Genomic DNA, 13237 nt, shown 5'->3' with positions numbered 1-13237 from the left:
TCTAAGTTCCGGGCAACCTAGGCTTCACGCTAGGGCGTTGCACCACTCTTTCGAATAGCTAGGGCCTTAGAAGTCAACGCCAGAAGCATAAAATACAATATAAATACAACAGTTTTTCCATCGTATAAAACGAATAATTGCAACCAGTATGAAACTTATGGACATTTCTACTTTCCGAGCAAGCTAGGCATCACCCTAGGGCGTTGCTCCAACAGACTGAATAGTTAGGGCCTTAGAAGTCAACGCCCGAAGCATAAAATGCAATAAAAATACAACACTGTTTCCATCATATAACAGGAATAATTGCAACCAGTTTGAAAGTGACGGCCAATCCTACGATCCGGGCAACCTAGGCTTCACTCTAGGGCGTCGCTCCACCAGATCGTATAGTTAGTGCCTTAGAAGTCAACGTCAGAAGCATAAAATACAATATAAATACAACAGTTTTTCCATCGTATAAAACGAATAATTGCAACCAGTTTGGAAGTGATGGCCAATTCTACCTTCCGGGCAGCCTAGGCTTCACTCTAGGGCGTTGCTCCACCAGATCGAATAGTTAGTGCCTTAGAAGTCATCGCCAGAAGCATAAAATACAATATAAATACAACAGTTTTTCCATCGTATGAAACAAATAATTGCAACCAGTATGAAACTTATGGTCATTTCTACTTTCCGAGCAACCTAGGCTTCACCCTAGGGCGTTGCTCCAACGGATTGAATAGTTAGGGCCTTAGAAGTCAACGCCCCAACCATAAAATGCAAAAAAAATACAACAGTGTTTCCCTCATATAACAGGAATAATTGCAACCAGTTTGATAGTGATGGCCAATTCTACGTTCCGGGCAACCTAGGCTTCTCTCTAGGGCGTTGCTCCACCAGATCGAATATATAGTGCCTTAGAAGTCAACGCCAGAGGCATAAAATACAATATAAATACAACAGCGTTTCCATCGTATAAAACGAATAATTGCAACCAGTGTGAAAGTTATGGTCATTTCCACATTCCGAGCAACCTGGGCTTCATTCTAGGACGTTGCTCCACCAGATCGAATAGTTAGGTCCTTAGAAGTAAACGCCAGAAGCATAAAATACGATATAAATACAACAGCGTTTCCATCGTATAAAAGGATTAATTGCAACCAGTTTGAACGTGATGGTCATTTCTCCTTTCCGGGCGACCTAGGCGTTACTCTGGGGCGTTGCTCCACTAGATCGCACAGCTAGGGCCTTTGAAGTCAACGCCAGAAGCATAAAATACAATATAAATACAACAGTTTTTCCATTGTATAAAACGAATAATTGCAACCAGTATGAAACTTATGGTCATTTCTACTTTCCGAGCAACCTAGGCTTCACCCTAGGCCGTTGCTCCAACAGATGGAATAGTTACGGCCTTAGAAGTCAACGCCCGAAGCATAAAATGCAATAAAAATACAACAGTGTTTCCATCATATAACAGGAATAATTGCAACCAGCTTGAAAGTGATGGCCAATTCTACGTTCTGCGCAACCTGGGCTTCACTCCAGGGCGTTGCTCCACCAGATCGAATATTTAGGGCCTTAGAAGTCAACGCCCGAAGCATAAAATACAATATAAATACAACAGTTTTTCCATCGTATAAAACGTATAATTGCATCCAGTATGTAAGTTATGGTCATTTCTACATTCCGGGCAACCTAGGCTTCACCCTAGGGCGTTACTCCAACAGATCGAATAGTTATGGCTTTAGAAGTCAACGGCCGAAGCATAAAATACAAAATAAATAGAACTGTTTTTCCATCGTATAAAACGAATAATTGCTACTGGTGTGAAAGTTATTTCCATTTCTACGTTCCGGGCAACCTAGGCTCCACCCTAGAGCGTTGTTCCACCAGATGGAATGGTTAGAGCATGAGAAGTCAGCGCCAGAAGCATAAAATACGATATAAGTACTACAGTTTTTCCATCGTATAAAACGAATAATTGCAAACATTGCGAAAGTAATGGTCACTTCTACGTTCCGGGCAACCTAGGCGTCACTCTAGTGCGTTGCTCCACCATATCTAATAGCTACGGCCTTAGACGTCAACGACAGAAGCATAAAATACAATAAAGATGCAACAGCTTTTCCATCGTATAAAACGAATAATTGCAACCAGTGTGAAAGTTATTGTCATTTCTACTTTCCGGGAAACCTAGGCTTCACTCTAGGGCGTTGCTCCACCAGATCGAAGAGTTAGTGCCTTAGAAGTCAACGCCAGAAGCATAAAATACAATATAAATACAACAGTTTTTCCATCGTATAAAACGAATAATTGCTACCAGGACGGAAGTGATGGTCGTTTCTACGTTCCGGCAACCTAGGCCTCACTCTAGGACGTTGTTCCACCAGATTGAATAGTTAGGGCCTAAGAAATCAACGCCAGAAGCATAAAATACAATATAAATATAACAGTTTTTCCATCGTATAAAACGAATAATTTCAACCAGTGTGAATGCTATGGTCATTTCTACATTCCGAGCAACCTAGGCTTCACCCCAAGGCGTTGTTCCACCAGATCGAATAGTTAGTGCCTTAGAAGTCAACGCCAGAAGCATAAAATACAATATAAATACAACAGTTTTTCCATTGTATAAAACGAATAATTGCAACCAGTATGAAACTTATGGTCATTTCTACTTCCCGAGCAACCTAGGCTTGACCCTAGGGCGTTGCTCCAACAGGTTCAATAGTTAGGGCCGTAGAAGTCAACGCCCGAACCATAAAATGCAAAAAAATACAACAGTGTTTCCATCATATAACAGGAATAATTGCAACCAGTTTGAAAGTGATGGCCAATTCGACGTTCCGGGCAACCTAGGCTTCTCTCTAGGGCGTTGCTCCACCAGATCGAATAGATAGTGCCTTAGAAGTCAACGCCAGAAGCATAAAATACAATATAAATACAACAGTTTTTCCATCGTATAAAACGAATAATTGCAACCAGTATGAAACTTATGGTCATTTCTACTTCCCGAGCAACCTAGGCTTCACCCTAGGGCGTTGTTCCACCAGATGGAATAGCTACGGCCTAAGAAGTCAACGCCAGAAGCATAAAATGCGATATAAATACAACAGCTATTGCATCGCATAAAACAAATAATTGCAACCAGTGTGAAAGTTATGGTCATTTCTACGTTCCGGGCAACCTAGGCTTCACCCTAGGCCGTTGTTCCACCAGATCGTATAGTTAGGGCCTAAGAAGTGAACGCCAGAAGCATAAAATGCAATAAAAGTACAACAGTTTTTCCATCGTATAGCAGGAATAATTTGCAACCAGTGTGATAGTAGTGGTCATTTCTACGTTCCGGGCAACCCAGGTTTCACTCCAGGGCGTTGCTCCACCAGATCGAATAGTTACGGCCAAGGAAGTCAACGCCAGAAGCATAAAATACGATAAAGATGCAACAGTTTTTCCATCGTATAAAACGAATTATTGCAATCAGTGTGTAAGTTATGATCATTTCTACATTCCGAGCAACCTAGGCTTCACCCTAGGGCGTTGCTCCACCAGATCGAATAGTTAGGTCCTTAGAAGTCAACGCCAGATGTATAAAATACAATATAAATACAACAGTTTTTCCATCGTATAAAACGAATAATTGCAACCAGTTTGAAAGTGATGGATATTTCTACTTTCCGAGCAACCTAGGCTTCACCCTAGGGCGTTGGTCCAACAGATTGAATAGTTAGGGCCTTAGAAGTCAACGCCCGAAGCATAAAATGCAATAAAAATACAACAGTTTTTCCATCGTATAACAGGATTAATTGCAACCAGTTTGAAAGTGATGGTCATTTCTCCTTTCCGGGCAACCTAGGCTTCACTCTAGGGCGTTGCTCCACCACATCGAATAGCTAGGGCCTTATAAGTCAACGCCAGAAGCATAAAATACAATATAAATACAACAGCTTTTCCATCGTATAAAACAAATAATTGCATCCAGTATGAAACTTATGGTGATTTCTACTTTCCGAGCAACCTAGGCTTCACCCTAGGGCGTTGCTCCAACAGATTGAATAGTTAGGGCCTCAGAAGTCTACGCCCGAACCATAAAATGCAAAAAAAATACAACAGCGTTTCCATCATATAACAGGAATAATTTCGACCAGTTTGAAAGTGATGGCCAATTCTACGTTCCGGGCAACCTAGGCTTCACTCTAGGGCGTTGCTCCACCAGATCGAATAGTTAGTGCCTTAGAAGTCATCGCCAGAAGCATAAAATACAATATAAATACAACAGTTTTTCCATCGTATGAAACAAATAATTGCAACCAGTATGAAACTTATGGTCATTTCTACTTTCCGAGCAACCTAGGCTTCACCCTAGGGCGTTGCTCCAACGGATTGAATAGTTAGGGCCTTAGAAGTCAACGCCCCAACCATAAAATGCAAAAAAAATACAACAGTGTTTCCCTCATATAACAGGAATAATTGCAACCAGTTTGATAGTGATGGCCAATTCTACGTTCCGGGCAACCTAGGCTTCTCTCTAGGGCGTTGCTCCACCAGATCGAATATATAGTGCCTTAGAAGTCAACGCCAGAGGCATAAAATACAATATAAATACAACAGCGTTTCCATCGTATAAAACGAATAATTGCAACCAGTGTGAAAGTTATGGTCATTTCCACATTCCGAGCAACCTGGGCTTCATTCTAGGACGTTGCTCCACCAGATCGAATAGTTAGGTCCTTAGAAGTAAACGCCAGAAGCATAAAATACGATATAAATACAACAGCGTTTCCATCGTATAAAAGGATTAATTGCAACCAGTTTGAACGTGATGGTCATTTCTCCTTTCCGGGCGACCTAGGCGTTACTCTGGGGCGTTGCTCCACTAGATCGCACAGCTAGGGCCTTTGAAGTCAACGCCAGAAGCATAAAATACAATATAAATACAACAGTTTTTCCATTGTATAAAACGAATAATTGCAACCAGTATGAAACTTATGGTCATTTCTACTTTCCGAGCAACCTAGGCTTCACCCTAGGCCGTTGCTCCAACAGATGGAATAGTTACGGCCTTAGAAGTCAACGCCCGAAGCATAAAATGCAATAAAAATACAACAGTGTTTCCATCATATAACAGGAATAATTGCAACCAGCTTGAAAGTGATGGCCAATTCTACGTTCTGCGCAACCTGGGCTTCACTCCAGGGCGTTGCTCCACCAGATCGAATATTTAGGGCCTTAGAAGTCAACGCCCGAAGCATAAAATACAATATAAATACAACAGTTTTTCCATCGTATAAAACGTATAATTGCATCCAGTATGTAAGTTATGGTCATTTCTACATTCCGGGCAACCTAGGCTTCACCCTAGGGCGTTACTCCAACAGATCGAATAGTTATGGCTTTAGAAGTCAACGGCCGAAGCATAAAATACAAAATAAATAGAACTGTTTTTCCATCGTATAAAACGAATAATTGCTACTGGTGTGAAAGTTATTTCCATTTCTACGTTCCGGGCAACCTAGGCTCCACCCTAGAGCGTTGTTCCACCAGATGGAATGGTTAGAGCATGAGAAGTCAGCGCCAGAAGCATAAAATACGATATAAGTACTACAGTTTTTCCATCGTATAAAACGAATAATTGCAAACATTGCGAAAGTAATGGTCACTTCTACGTTCCGGGCAACCTAGGCGTCACTCTAGTGCGTTGCTCCACCATATCTAATAGCTACGGCCTTAGACGTCAACGACAGAAGCATAAAATACAATAAAGATGCAACAGCTTTTCCATCGTATAAAACGAATAATTGCAACCAGTGTGAAAGTTATTGTCATTTCTACTTTCCGGGAAACCTAGGCTTCACTCTAGGGCGTTGCTCCACCAGATCGAAGAGTTAGGTCCTTAGAAGTCAACGCCAGATGTATAAAATACAATATAAATACAACAGTTTTTCCATCGTATAAAACGAATAATTGCTACCAGGACGGAAGTGATGGTCGTTTCTACGTTCCGGCAACCTAGGCCTCACTCTAGGACGTTGTTCCACCAGATTGAATAGTTAGGGCCTAAGAAATCAACGCCAGAAGCATAAAATACAATATAAATATAACAGTTTTTCCATCGTATAAAACGAATAATTTCAACCAGTGTGAATGCTATGGTCATTTCTACATTCCGAGCAACCTAGGCTTCACCCCAAGGCGTTGTTCCACCAGATCGAATAGTTAGTGCCTTAGAAGTCAACGCCAGAAGCATAAAATACAATATAAATACAACAGTTTTTCCATTGTATAAAACGAATAATTGCAACCAGTATGAAACTTATGGTCATTTCTACTTCCCGAGCAACCTAGGCTTGACCCTAGGGCGTTGCTCCAACAGGTTCAATAGTTAGGGCCGTAGAAGTCAACGCCCGAACCATAAAATGCAAAAAAATACAACAGTGTTTCCATCATATAACAGGAATAATTGCAACCAGTTTGAAACTGATGGCCAATTCTACGTTCCGGGCAACCTAGGCTTCACTCTATTGCGTTGCTCCACAAGATCGAATAGTTAGTGCCTTAGAAGTCAACGCCAGAAGCATAAAATCCAATATAAATACAACAGTTTTTCCATCGTATAAAACGGATAATTGCAACCAGTATGAGACTTATGGTCATTTCTACATTCCGAGCAACCTAGGCTTCACCCTAGGGCGTTGATCCAACAGATTGAATATTTAGGGCCTTAGAAGTCAACGCCCGAAGCATAAAATACAATATAAATACAACAGTTTTTCCATCGTATAAAACGTATAATTGCAACCAGTATGAAAGTTATGGTCATTTCTACTTTCCGGGCAACCTAGGCTTCACCCTAGGGCGTTGCTCCAACAGATCGAATAGTTATGGCTTTAGAAGTCAACGGCCGAAGCATAAAATACAAAATAAATAGAACTGTTTTTCCATCGTATAAAACGAATAATTGCTACCGGTGTGAAAGTTATTTCCATTTCTACGTTCCGGGCAACCTAGGCTCCACCCTAGGGCGTTGTTCCACCAGATGGAATAGTTAGGGCATGAGAAGTCAGCGCCAGAAGCATAAAATACGATATAAGTACTACAGTTTTTCCATCGTATAAAACGAATAATTACAAACATTGCGAAAGTAATGGTCACTTCTACGTTCCGGGCAACCTAGGCGTCACTCTAGTGCGTTGCTCCACCATATCTAATAGCTACGGCCTTAGACGTCAACGACAGAAGCATAAAATACAATAAAGATGCAACAGCTTTTCCATCGTATAAAACGAATAATTGCTACCGGTGTGAAGGTTATGGTCATTTCTACGTTCCGGGCAGCCTAGGCTTCACCCTAGGGCGTTGTTCCACCTGATGGAATAGTTAGGGCATAAGAAGTCAACGCCAGAAGCATAAAATACGGTATTAATACAACAGCTTTTAAATCGTATGAAACGAATAATTGCAACCAGTATGAAAGGTATGGTCATTTCTAAGTTCCGGGCAACCTAGGCTTCACCCTAGGGCGTTGCTCCAACAGATTGAATAGTTAGGGCCTTAGAAGTCAACGCCCAAAGCATAAAATACAAAATAAATAGAACAGTTTTTCCACCGTATAAAACTAATAATTGCAACCACAGTGAAAGTAATGGGCATTTCTACGTTACGGGCAACCTAGGCTTCACTCTAGGGCGTTGCTCCACCAGATCGAATAGCTAGGCCCTTAGAAGTCAACGCCGGAAGCATGAAATACAATATAAATACAACAGTTTTTCCATCGTAGAAAACGAATAATTGCTACCGTCGTGAAAGATATGGTCATTTCTACGTTCCGGGCAACCTAGGCGTCACTCTAGTGCGTTGCTCCACCACATCTAATAGCTACGGTCCTAGACGTCAATGACAGAAGCATAAAATACAATAAAGATGCAACAGCTTTTCCTACGTATAAAACGAATAATTGCAACCTGTGTGAAAGTTATTGTGATTTCTACATTCCGGGCAACCTAGGCTTCACTCTAGGGCGTTGCGCCACCAAATCGAATAGCTATGGACTTAGAATTCAACGCCTGAAGCATAAAATACAATAAAAATACAACAGTTTTTCCATCGTATAAGAGGAATAATTGAAACCACTGTGAAAGTAATGGTCATTTCTTCGTTCTGGGAAACCTACGTTTCACTCTATGGCATTGCTCCACCTGATCGAATAGTTAGGGCCTAAGAAGTCAACGCCAGAGACGTAAAATACGATATGAATACAACAGCTTTTCCATCGTAGAAAACGAATAATTGCAACCTGTGTGAAGGTTATGGTCATTTCTAAGTTCCGGGCAACATAGACTTCACCCTAGGGCGTTGCTCCAACAGATTGAATAGTTAGGACCTTAGAAGTCAATGCCCGAAGCATAAAATGCAACAAAAATACAACAGCTTTTCCATCATATAACAGGAATAATTGCAACCAGTTTGAAAGTGATGGTCATTTCTACGTTCCGGGCAACCTAGGCTTCACCCTAGGGCGTTGCTCCACCAGATCGAATAGTTAGTGCCTTAGAAGTCAACGCCAGAAGCACAAAACACAATATAAATACAACAGTTTTTCCATCAAATAAAACGAATAATTGCAACCAGTAGGAAAGTTATGGTCACTTCTACTTTATGGGCAACCTAGGCTACACCCTACGGCGTTGCTACAACAGATTGAATAGTTAGGCCCTTATAAGTCAATGCCCGAAGCATAAAATGCAATAAAAATACAACAGCTTTTCCATCATATAACAGCAATAATTGCAACCAGTTTGAAAGTGATGGTCATTTCTACGTTCCGGGCAAACTAGTCTTCGCCCTAGGGCGTTGCTCCAACAGATTGAATAGTTAGGGCCTTAGAAGTCAACGCCCGAAGCATAAAATACAAAATAAATATAACAGTCTTTCCACCGTATAAAACTAATAATTGCAACCAGTGTGAAAGTAATGGGCATTTCTACGTTCCGGGCAACCCAGGCTTCACTATAGGACGTTGCTCCACCACATCGAATAGCTACGGCCTTAGAAGTCAACGCCAGAAGCATAAAATACAGTATAAATACAACAGTTTTTCCATTGTATAAAACGAATAATTGCTACCAGTGTGAAAGTTATGTTCATTTCTACGTTCTGGGCAACCTAGGCATGACTGTAGGGTGTTGCTCCACCAGATCGAATAGGTAGGGCCATAGAAGTCAACGCCCGAAGCATAAAATACACTAAATATACAAGAGCTTTTCCGTCGTATAACAGGAATAATTGCAACCAGTGTGAAAGTGATGGTCATTTCTACGTTCCGGGCAACCTAGGCTTCACTCTAAGGCGTTTTTCCACCAGATCGAGAAGTTAGCGCCTAAGAAGTCAACGCCAGAAGCATAAAATACAATATAAATATAACAGCTTTTCCATCGTATAAAACGAATAATAGCAACCAGTGTGAAAGTTCTGGTCATTTCTACGTTCCGGGCAACCTAGGCTTCAGTCTAGGGCGTTGCTCCACCAGATCTAATAGTTAGGGCCTTAGAAGTCAACGCCCGAATCATAAAATACGATACAAAATACAACAGCTTTTCCATCGTATAAAACGAATAATTGGGACCAGTGTGAAAGTTATGGTCATTTCTACATTCCGAGCAACCTAGGTTTCACTCTAGGGCGTTGCTCCACCAGATCGAATAGCTAGGAACTTGGAATTCAACGCCAGAAGAATAAAATACAATATAAGTACAACAGTTTTTCCATTGTATAAAATGAATAATTGCAAACATTGTGAAATTAATGGTATTTTCTACGTTCCGGGCAACCTAGGCGTCACTGTAGGGCGTTGCTCCACCACAGCTAATAGCTACGGCCTTAGAAGTCAACGCCAGAAGCATTAAATACAATATAAATACAACAGCTTTTCCATCGTATAAAATGAATAATTGCAAACAGTGTGAAAGTAATGGTCATTTCTACGTTACGGGCAACCTAGGCTTCACTCTAGGGCGTTGTTCCACCACATCGAATAGCTACGGCCTTATAAGTCAACGCTAGAAGCATAAAATACAATAAAAATGCAACAGTTTTTCCATCGTATAGCATGAATAATTGCAACCGGTGTGAATGTTATCTTCATTTCTACGTTCCGGGCAACCTAGGCTTGACTGTAGGGTGTTACTCCACCAGACCGAATAGGTAGGGCCATAGAAGTGAACGCCCGAAGCATAAAATACAAAATAAATAGAACAGTTTTTCGATTGTATAAAACGAATAATTGCTACCAGTGTGAAAGTTATGTTCATTTCTACGTTCTGGGCAACCTAGGCTTGACTGTAGGGTGTTGCTCCACCAGATCGAATATGTAGGGGCATAGAAGTCGACGCCCGAAGCATAAAATACACTAAATATACAAGAGCTTTTCCGTCGTATAACAGGAATAATTGCAACCAGTGTGAAAGTGATGGTCATTTCTACGTTCCGGGCAAGCTAGGCTTCACTCTAGGGAGTTGTTCCACCAGATCGAGAAGTTAGGGCCTAAGAAGTCAACGCCTGAAGCATAAAATACCATATAAATGTAACAGTTTTTCCATCGTATAAAACGAATAATAGCAACCAGTGTGAAAGTTATGGTCATTTCTACGATCCGGGCAACCTAGGCTTCACTCTAGGGCGTTGCTCCACCAGATCGAATAGCTACGGCCTTAGAAGTCAACGCCAGAAGCATAAAATACAATATAAATACAACAGCTTTTCCATCGTATAAAATGAATAATTGCAAACAGTGTGAAAGTAATGTTCATTTCTACGTTCCGGGCAACCTAGGCTTCACTCTAGGGCGTTGCTCCACCAGATGGAATAGTTAGGGCATAAGAAGTCAACGCCAGAAGCATAAAATACAATATAAGTACAACAGTTTTTCCATCGTATAAAATGAATAATTGCAAACATTGCGAAAGTAGTGGTCATTCCACGTTCCGCGCAACCTAGGCTTCTCTCTAGGGCGTTGTTCCACCAGATCGAACAGCTAGGGCCTAAGAAGTCAACGACAGAAGCATCAGATACAATATAAATATAACAGTTTCTCCATCGTATAAAACGAATAATAGCGACCAGTGTGAAAGTTATTGTCATTCCTACTTTCCGGGCAACATAGGCTTCACTCCAGGGCATTGCTCGACCAGATCGAATAGTTTGTGCCATAGAAGTCAACGCCAGAAGCATAAAATACAATATAAATACAAGAGTTTTTCCATCGTATAAATCGAATAATAGCAACCAGTGTGAAAGTTATGGTCATTTCTACGTTCCGGGCAACCTAGGCTTCACCGCAGGGCGTTGTTCCACCACATCGAATAGTTAGGGCCTAAGAAGTGAACGCCAGCAGCATAAAATACAATATAAATACAACAGTTTTTCCATCATATGAAACGAATTATTGCCACCAGTATGAAAGTTATGGTCATTTCTACGTTCCGGGCAACCTAGGCTTCACTCTATGGCGTTCTTCCACCACATCGAATAGCTACGGCCTCAGAAGTCAACGCCTGAAGCATAAAATACAATAAAAATACAACAGTCTTTCCATCCTATAATAGGAATAATTGCAACCCGTGTGAAAGTGATGGTCATTTGTACGTTCCAGGCAACCTAGGCTTCACTCTAGGGCGTTGTTCCGCCAGATCGAATTGTTAGGGCCTAAGAAGTGAACGCCAGAAGCATCAGATACAATATTTATATAACAGTTTTTCCATCGTATAGAACGAATAATAGCAACCAGTGTGAAAGATATGGTCATTTCTGCGTTCCGGGCAACCTAGGCTTCTCTCTAGGGCGTTGTTCCACCAGATCGAACAGCTAGGGCCTAAGAAGGCAACGCCAGAAGCATAAAATACAATATAAATATAACAGCTTCTCCATCGTATAAATCGAATAATAGCAACCAGTGTGAAAGTTATGGTCATTTCTACGTTCCGGGCAACCTAGGCTTCACCCCAGGGCGTTGTTCCACCACATCGAATAGTTAGGGCCTAAGAAGTGAACGCCAGCAGCATAAAATACAATATAAATACAACAGTTTTTCCATCATATGAAACGAATGATTGCTACCAGTATGGAAGTGATGGTCATTTCTACGTTCCGGGCAACCTAGGCCTCACTCTAGGGTGTTGTTCCACGAGATTTAATAGTTAGGGCCTAAGAAATCAACGCCAGAAGCATAAAATACAATTTAAATACAACAGTTTTTCCATCGTATAAAACGAATAATTTCAACCAGTGTGAATGTTATCGTCATTTTTACATTCCGGGCAACATAGGCTTCACCCCAGGGCGTTGTTCCACCAGATCGAATAGTTAGGGCCTAAGAAGTGAACGCCAGCAGCATAATATACAATATAAATACAACAGTTTTTCAATCGTATAAAACGAATGATTGCTACCAGTATGGAAGTGATGGTCATTTCTACTTTCCGGGCAACCTAGGCTTCACCCTAGGGCGTTGCTCCAACAGATTGAATAGTTAGGGCCTTAGAAGTCAACGGCCGAAGCATAAAATACAAAATAAATAGAACTGTTTTTCTAGCGTATAAAACGAATAATTGCTACCGGTGTGAAAGTTATTTCCATTTCTACGTTGCGGGCAACCTAGGCTTCACCCTAGGGCGTTGTTCCACCAGATGGAAAAGTTAGGGCATAAGAAGTCAACGCCAGAAGCATAAAATACAATATAAGTACAACAGTTTTTCCATCGTATAAAATGAATAATTGCAAACATTGCGAAAGTAGTGGTCATTCCACGTTCCGGGCAACCTAGGCGTCACTCTAGTGCGTTGCTCCACCACATGTAATAGCTACGGCCCTAGACGCCAACGACAGAAGCATAAAATACAATAAAGATGCAACAGCTTTTCCATAGTATAAAACAAATAAGTGCAACCAGTGTGAAAGTTATTGTCATTTCTGCTTCCCGCGCAACCTAGGCTTCACCCTAGGGCGTTGCTCCAACAGATTGAATAGTTAGGGCATAAGAAGTCAACGCCAGAAGCATAAAATACGGTATAAATACAACAGCTTTTCCATCGTGTAAAACAAATAATTGCAACCAGTATGAAAGGTATGGTCATTTCTACTTTCCGGGCAACCTAGGCTTCACCATAGGGCGTTGCTCCAACAGATTGAATAGTTAGGGCCTTAGAAGTCAACGCCCGAAGCATAAAATACAAAATAAATAGAACAGTTTTTCCATCGTATA

Source organism: Calliopsis andreniformis, chromosome 11 (genome assembly GCF_051401765.1).
Source record: "Calliopsis andreniformis isolate RMS-2024a chromosome 11, iyCalAndr_principal, whole genome shotgun sequence".
In the NCBI taxonomy this organism is placed as follows: domain Eukaryota; kingdom Metazoa; phylum Arthropoda; class Insecta; order Hymenoptera; family Andrenidae; genus Calliopsis; species Calliopsis andreniformis.
The sequence above is the reverse complement of the archived record's forward strand: the minus strand, read 5'-3'. Positions refer to the sequence as shown.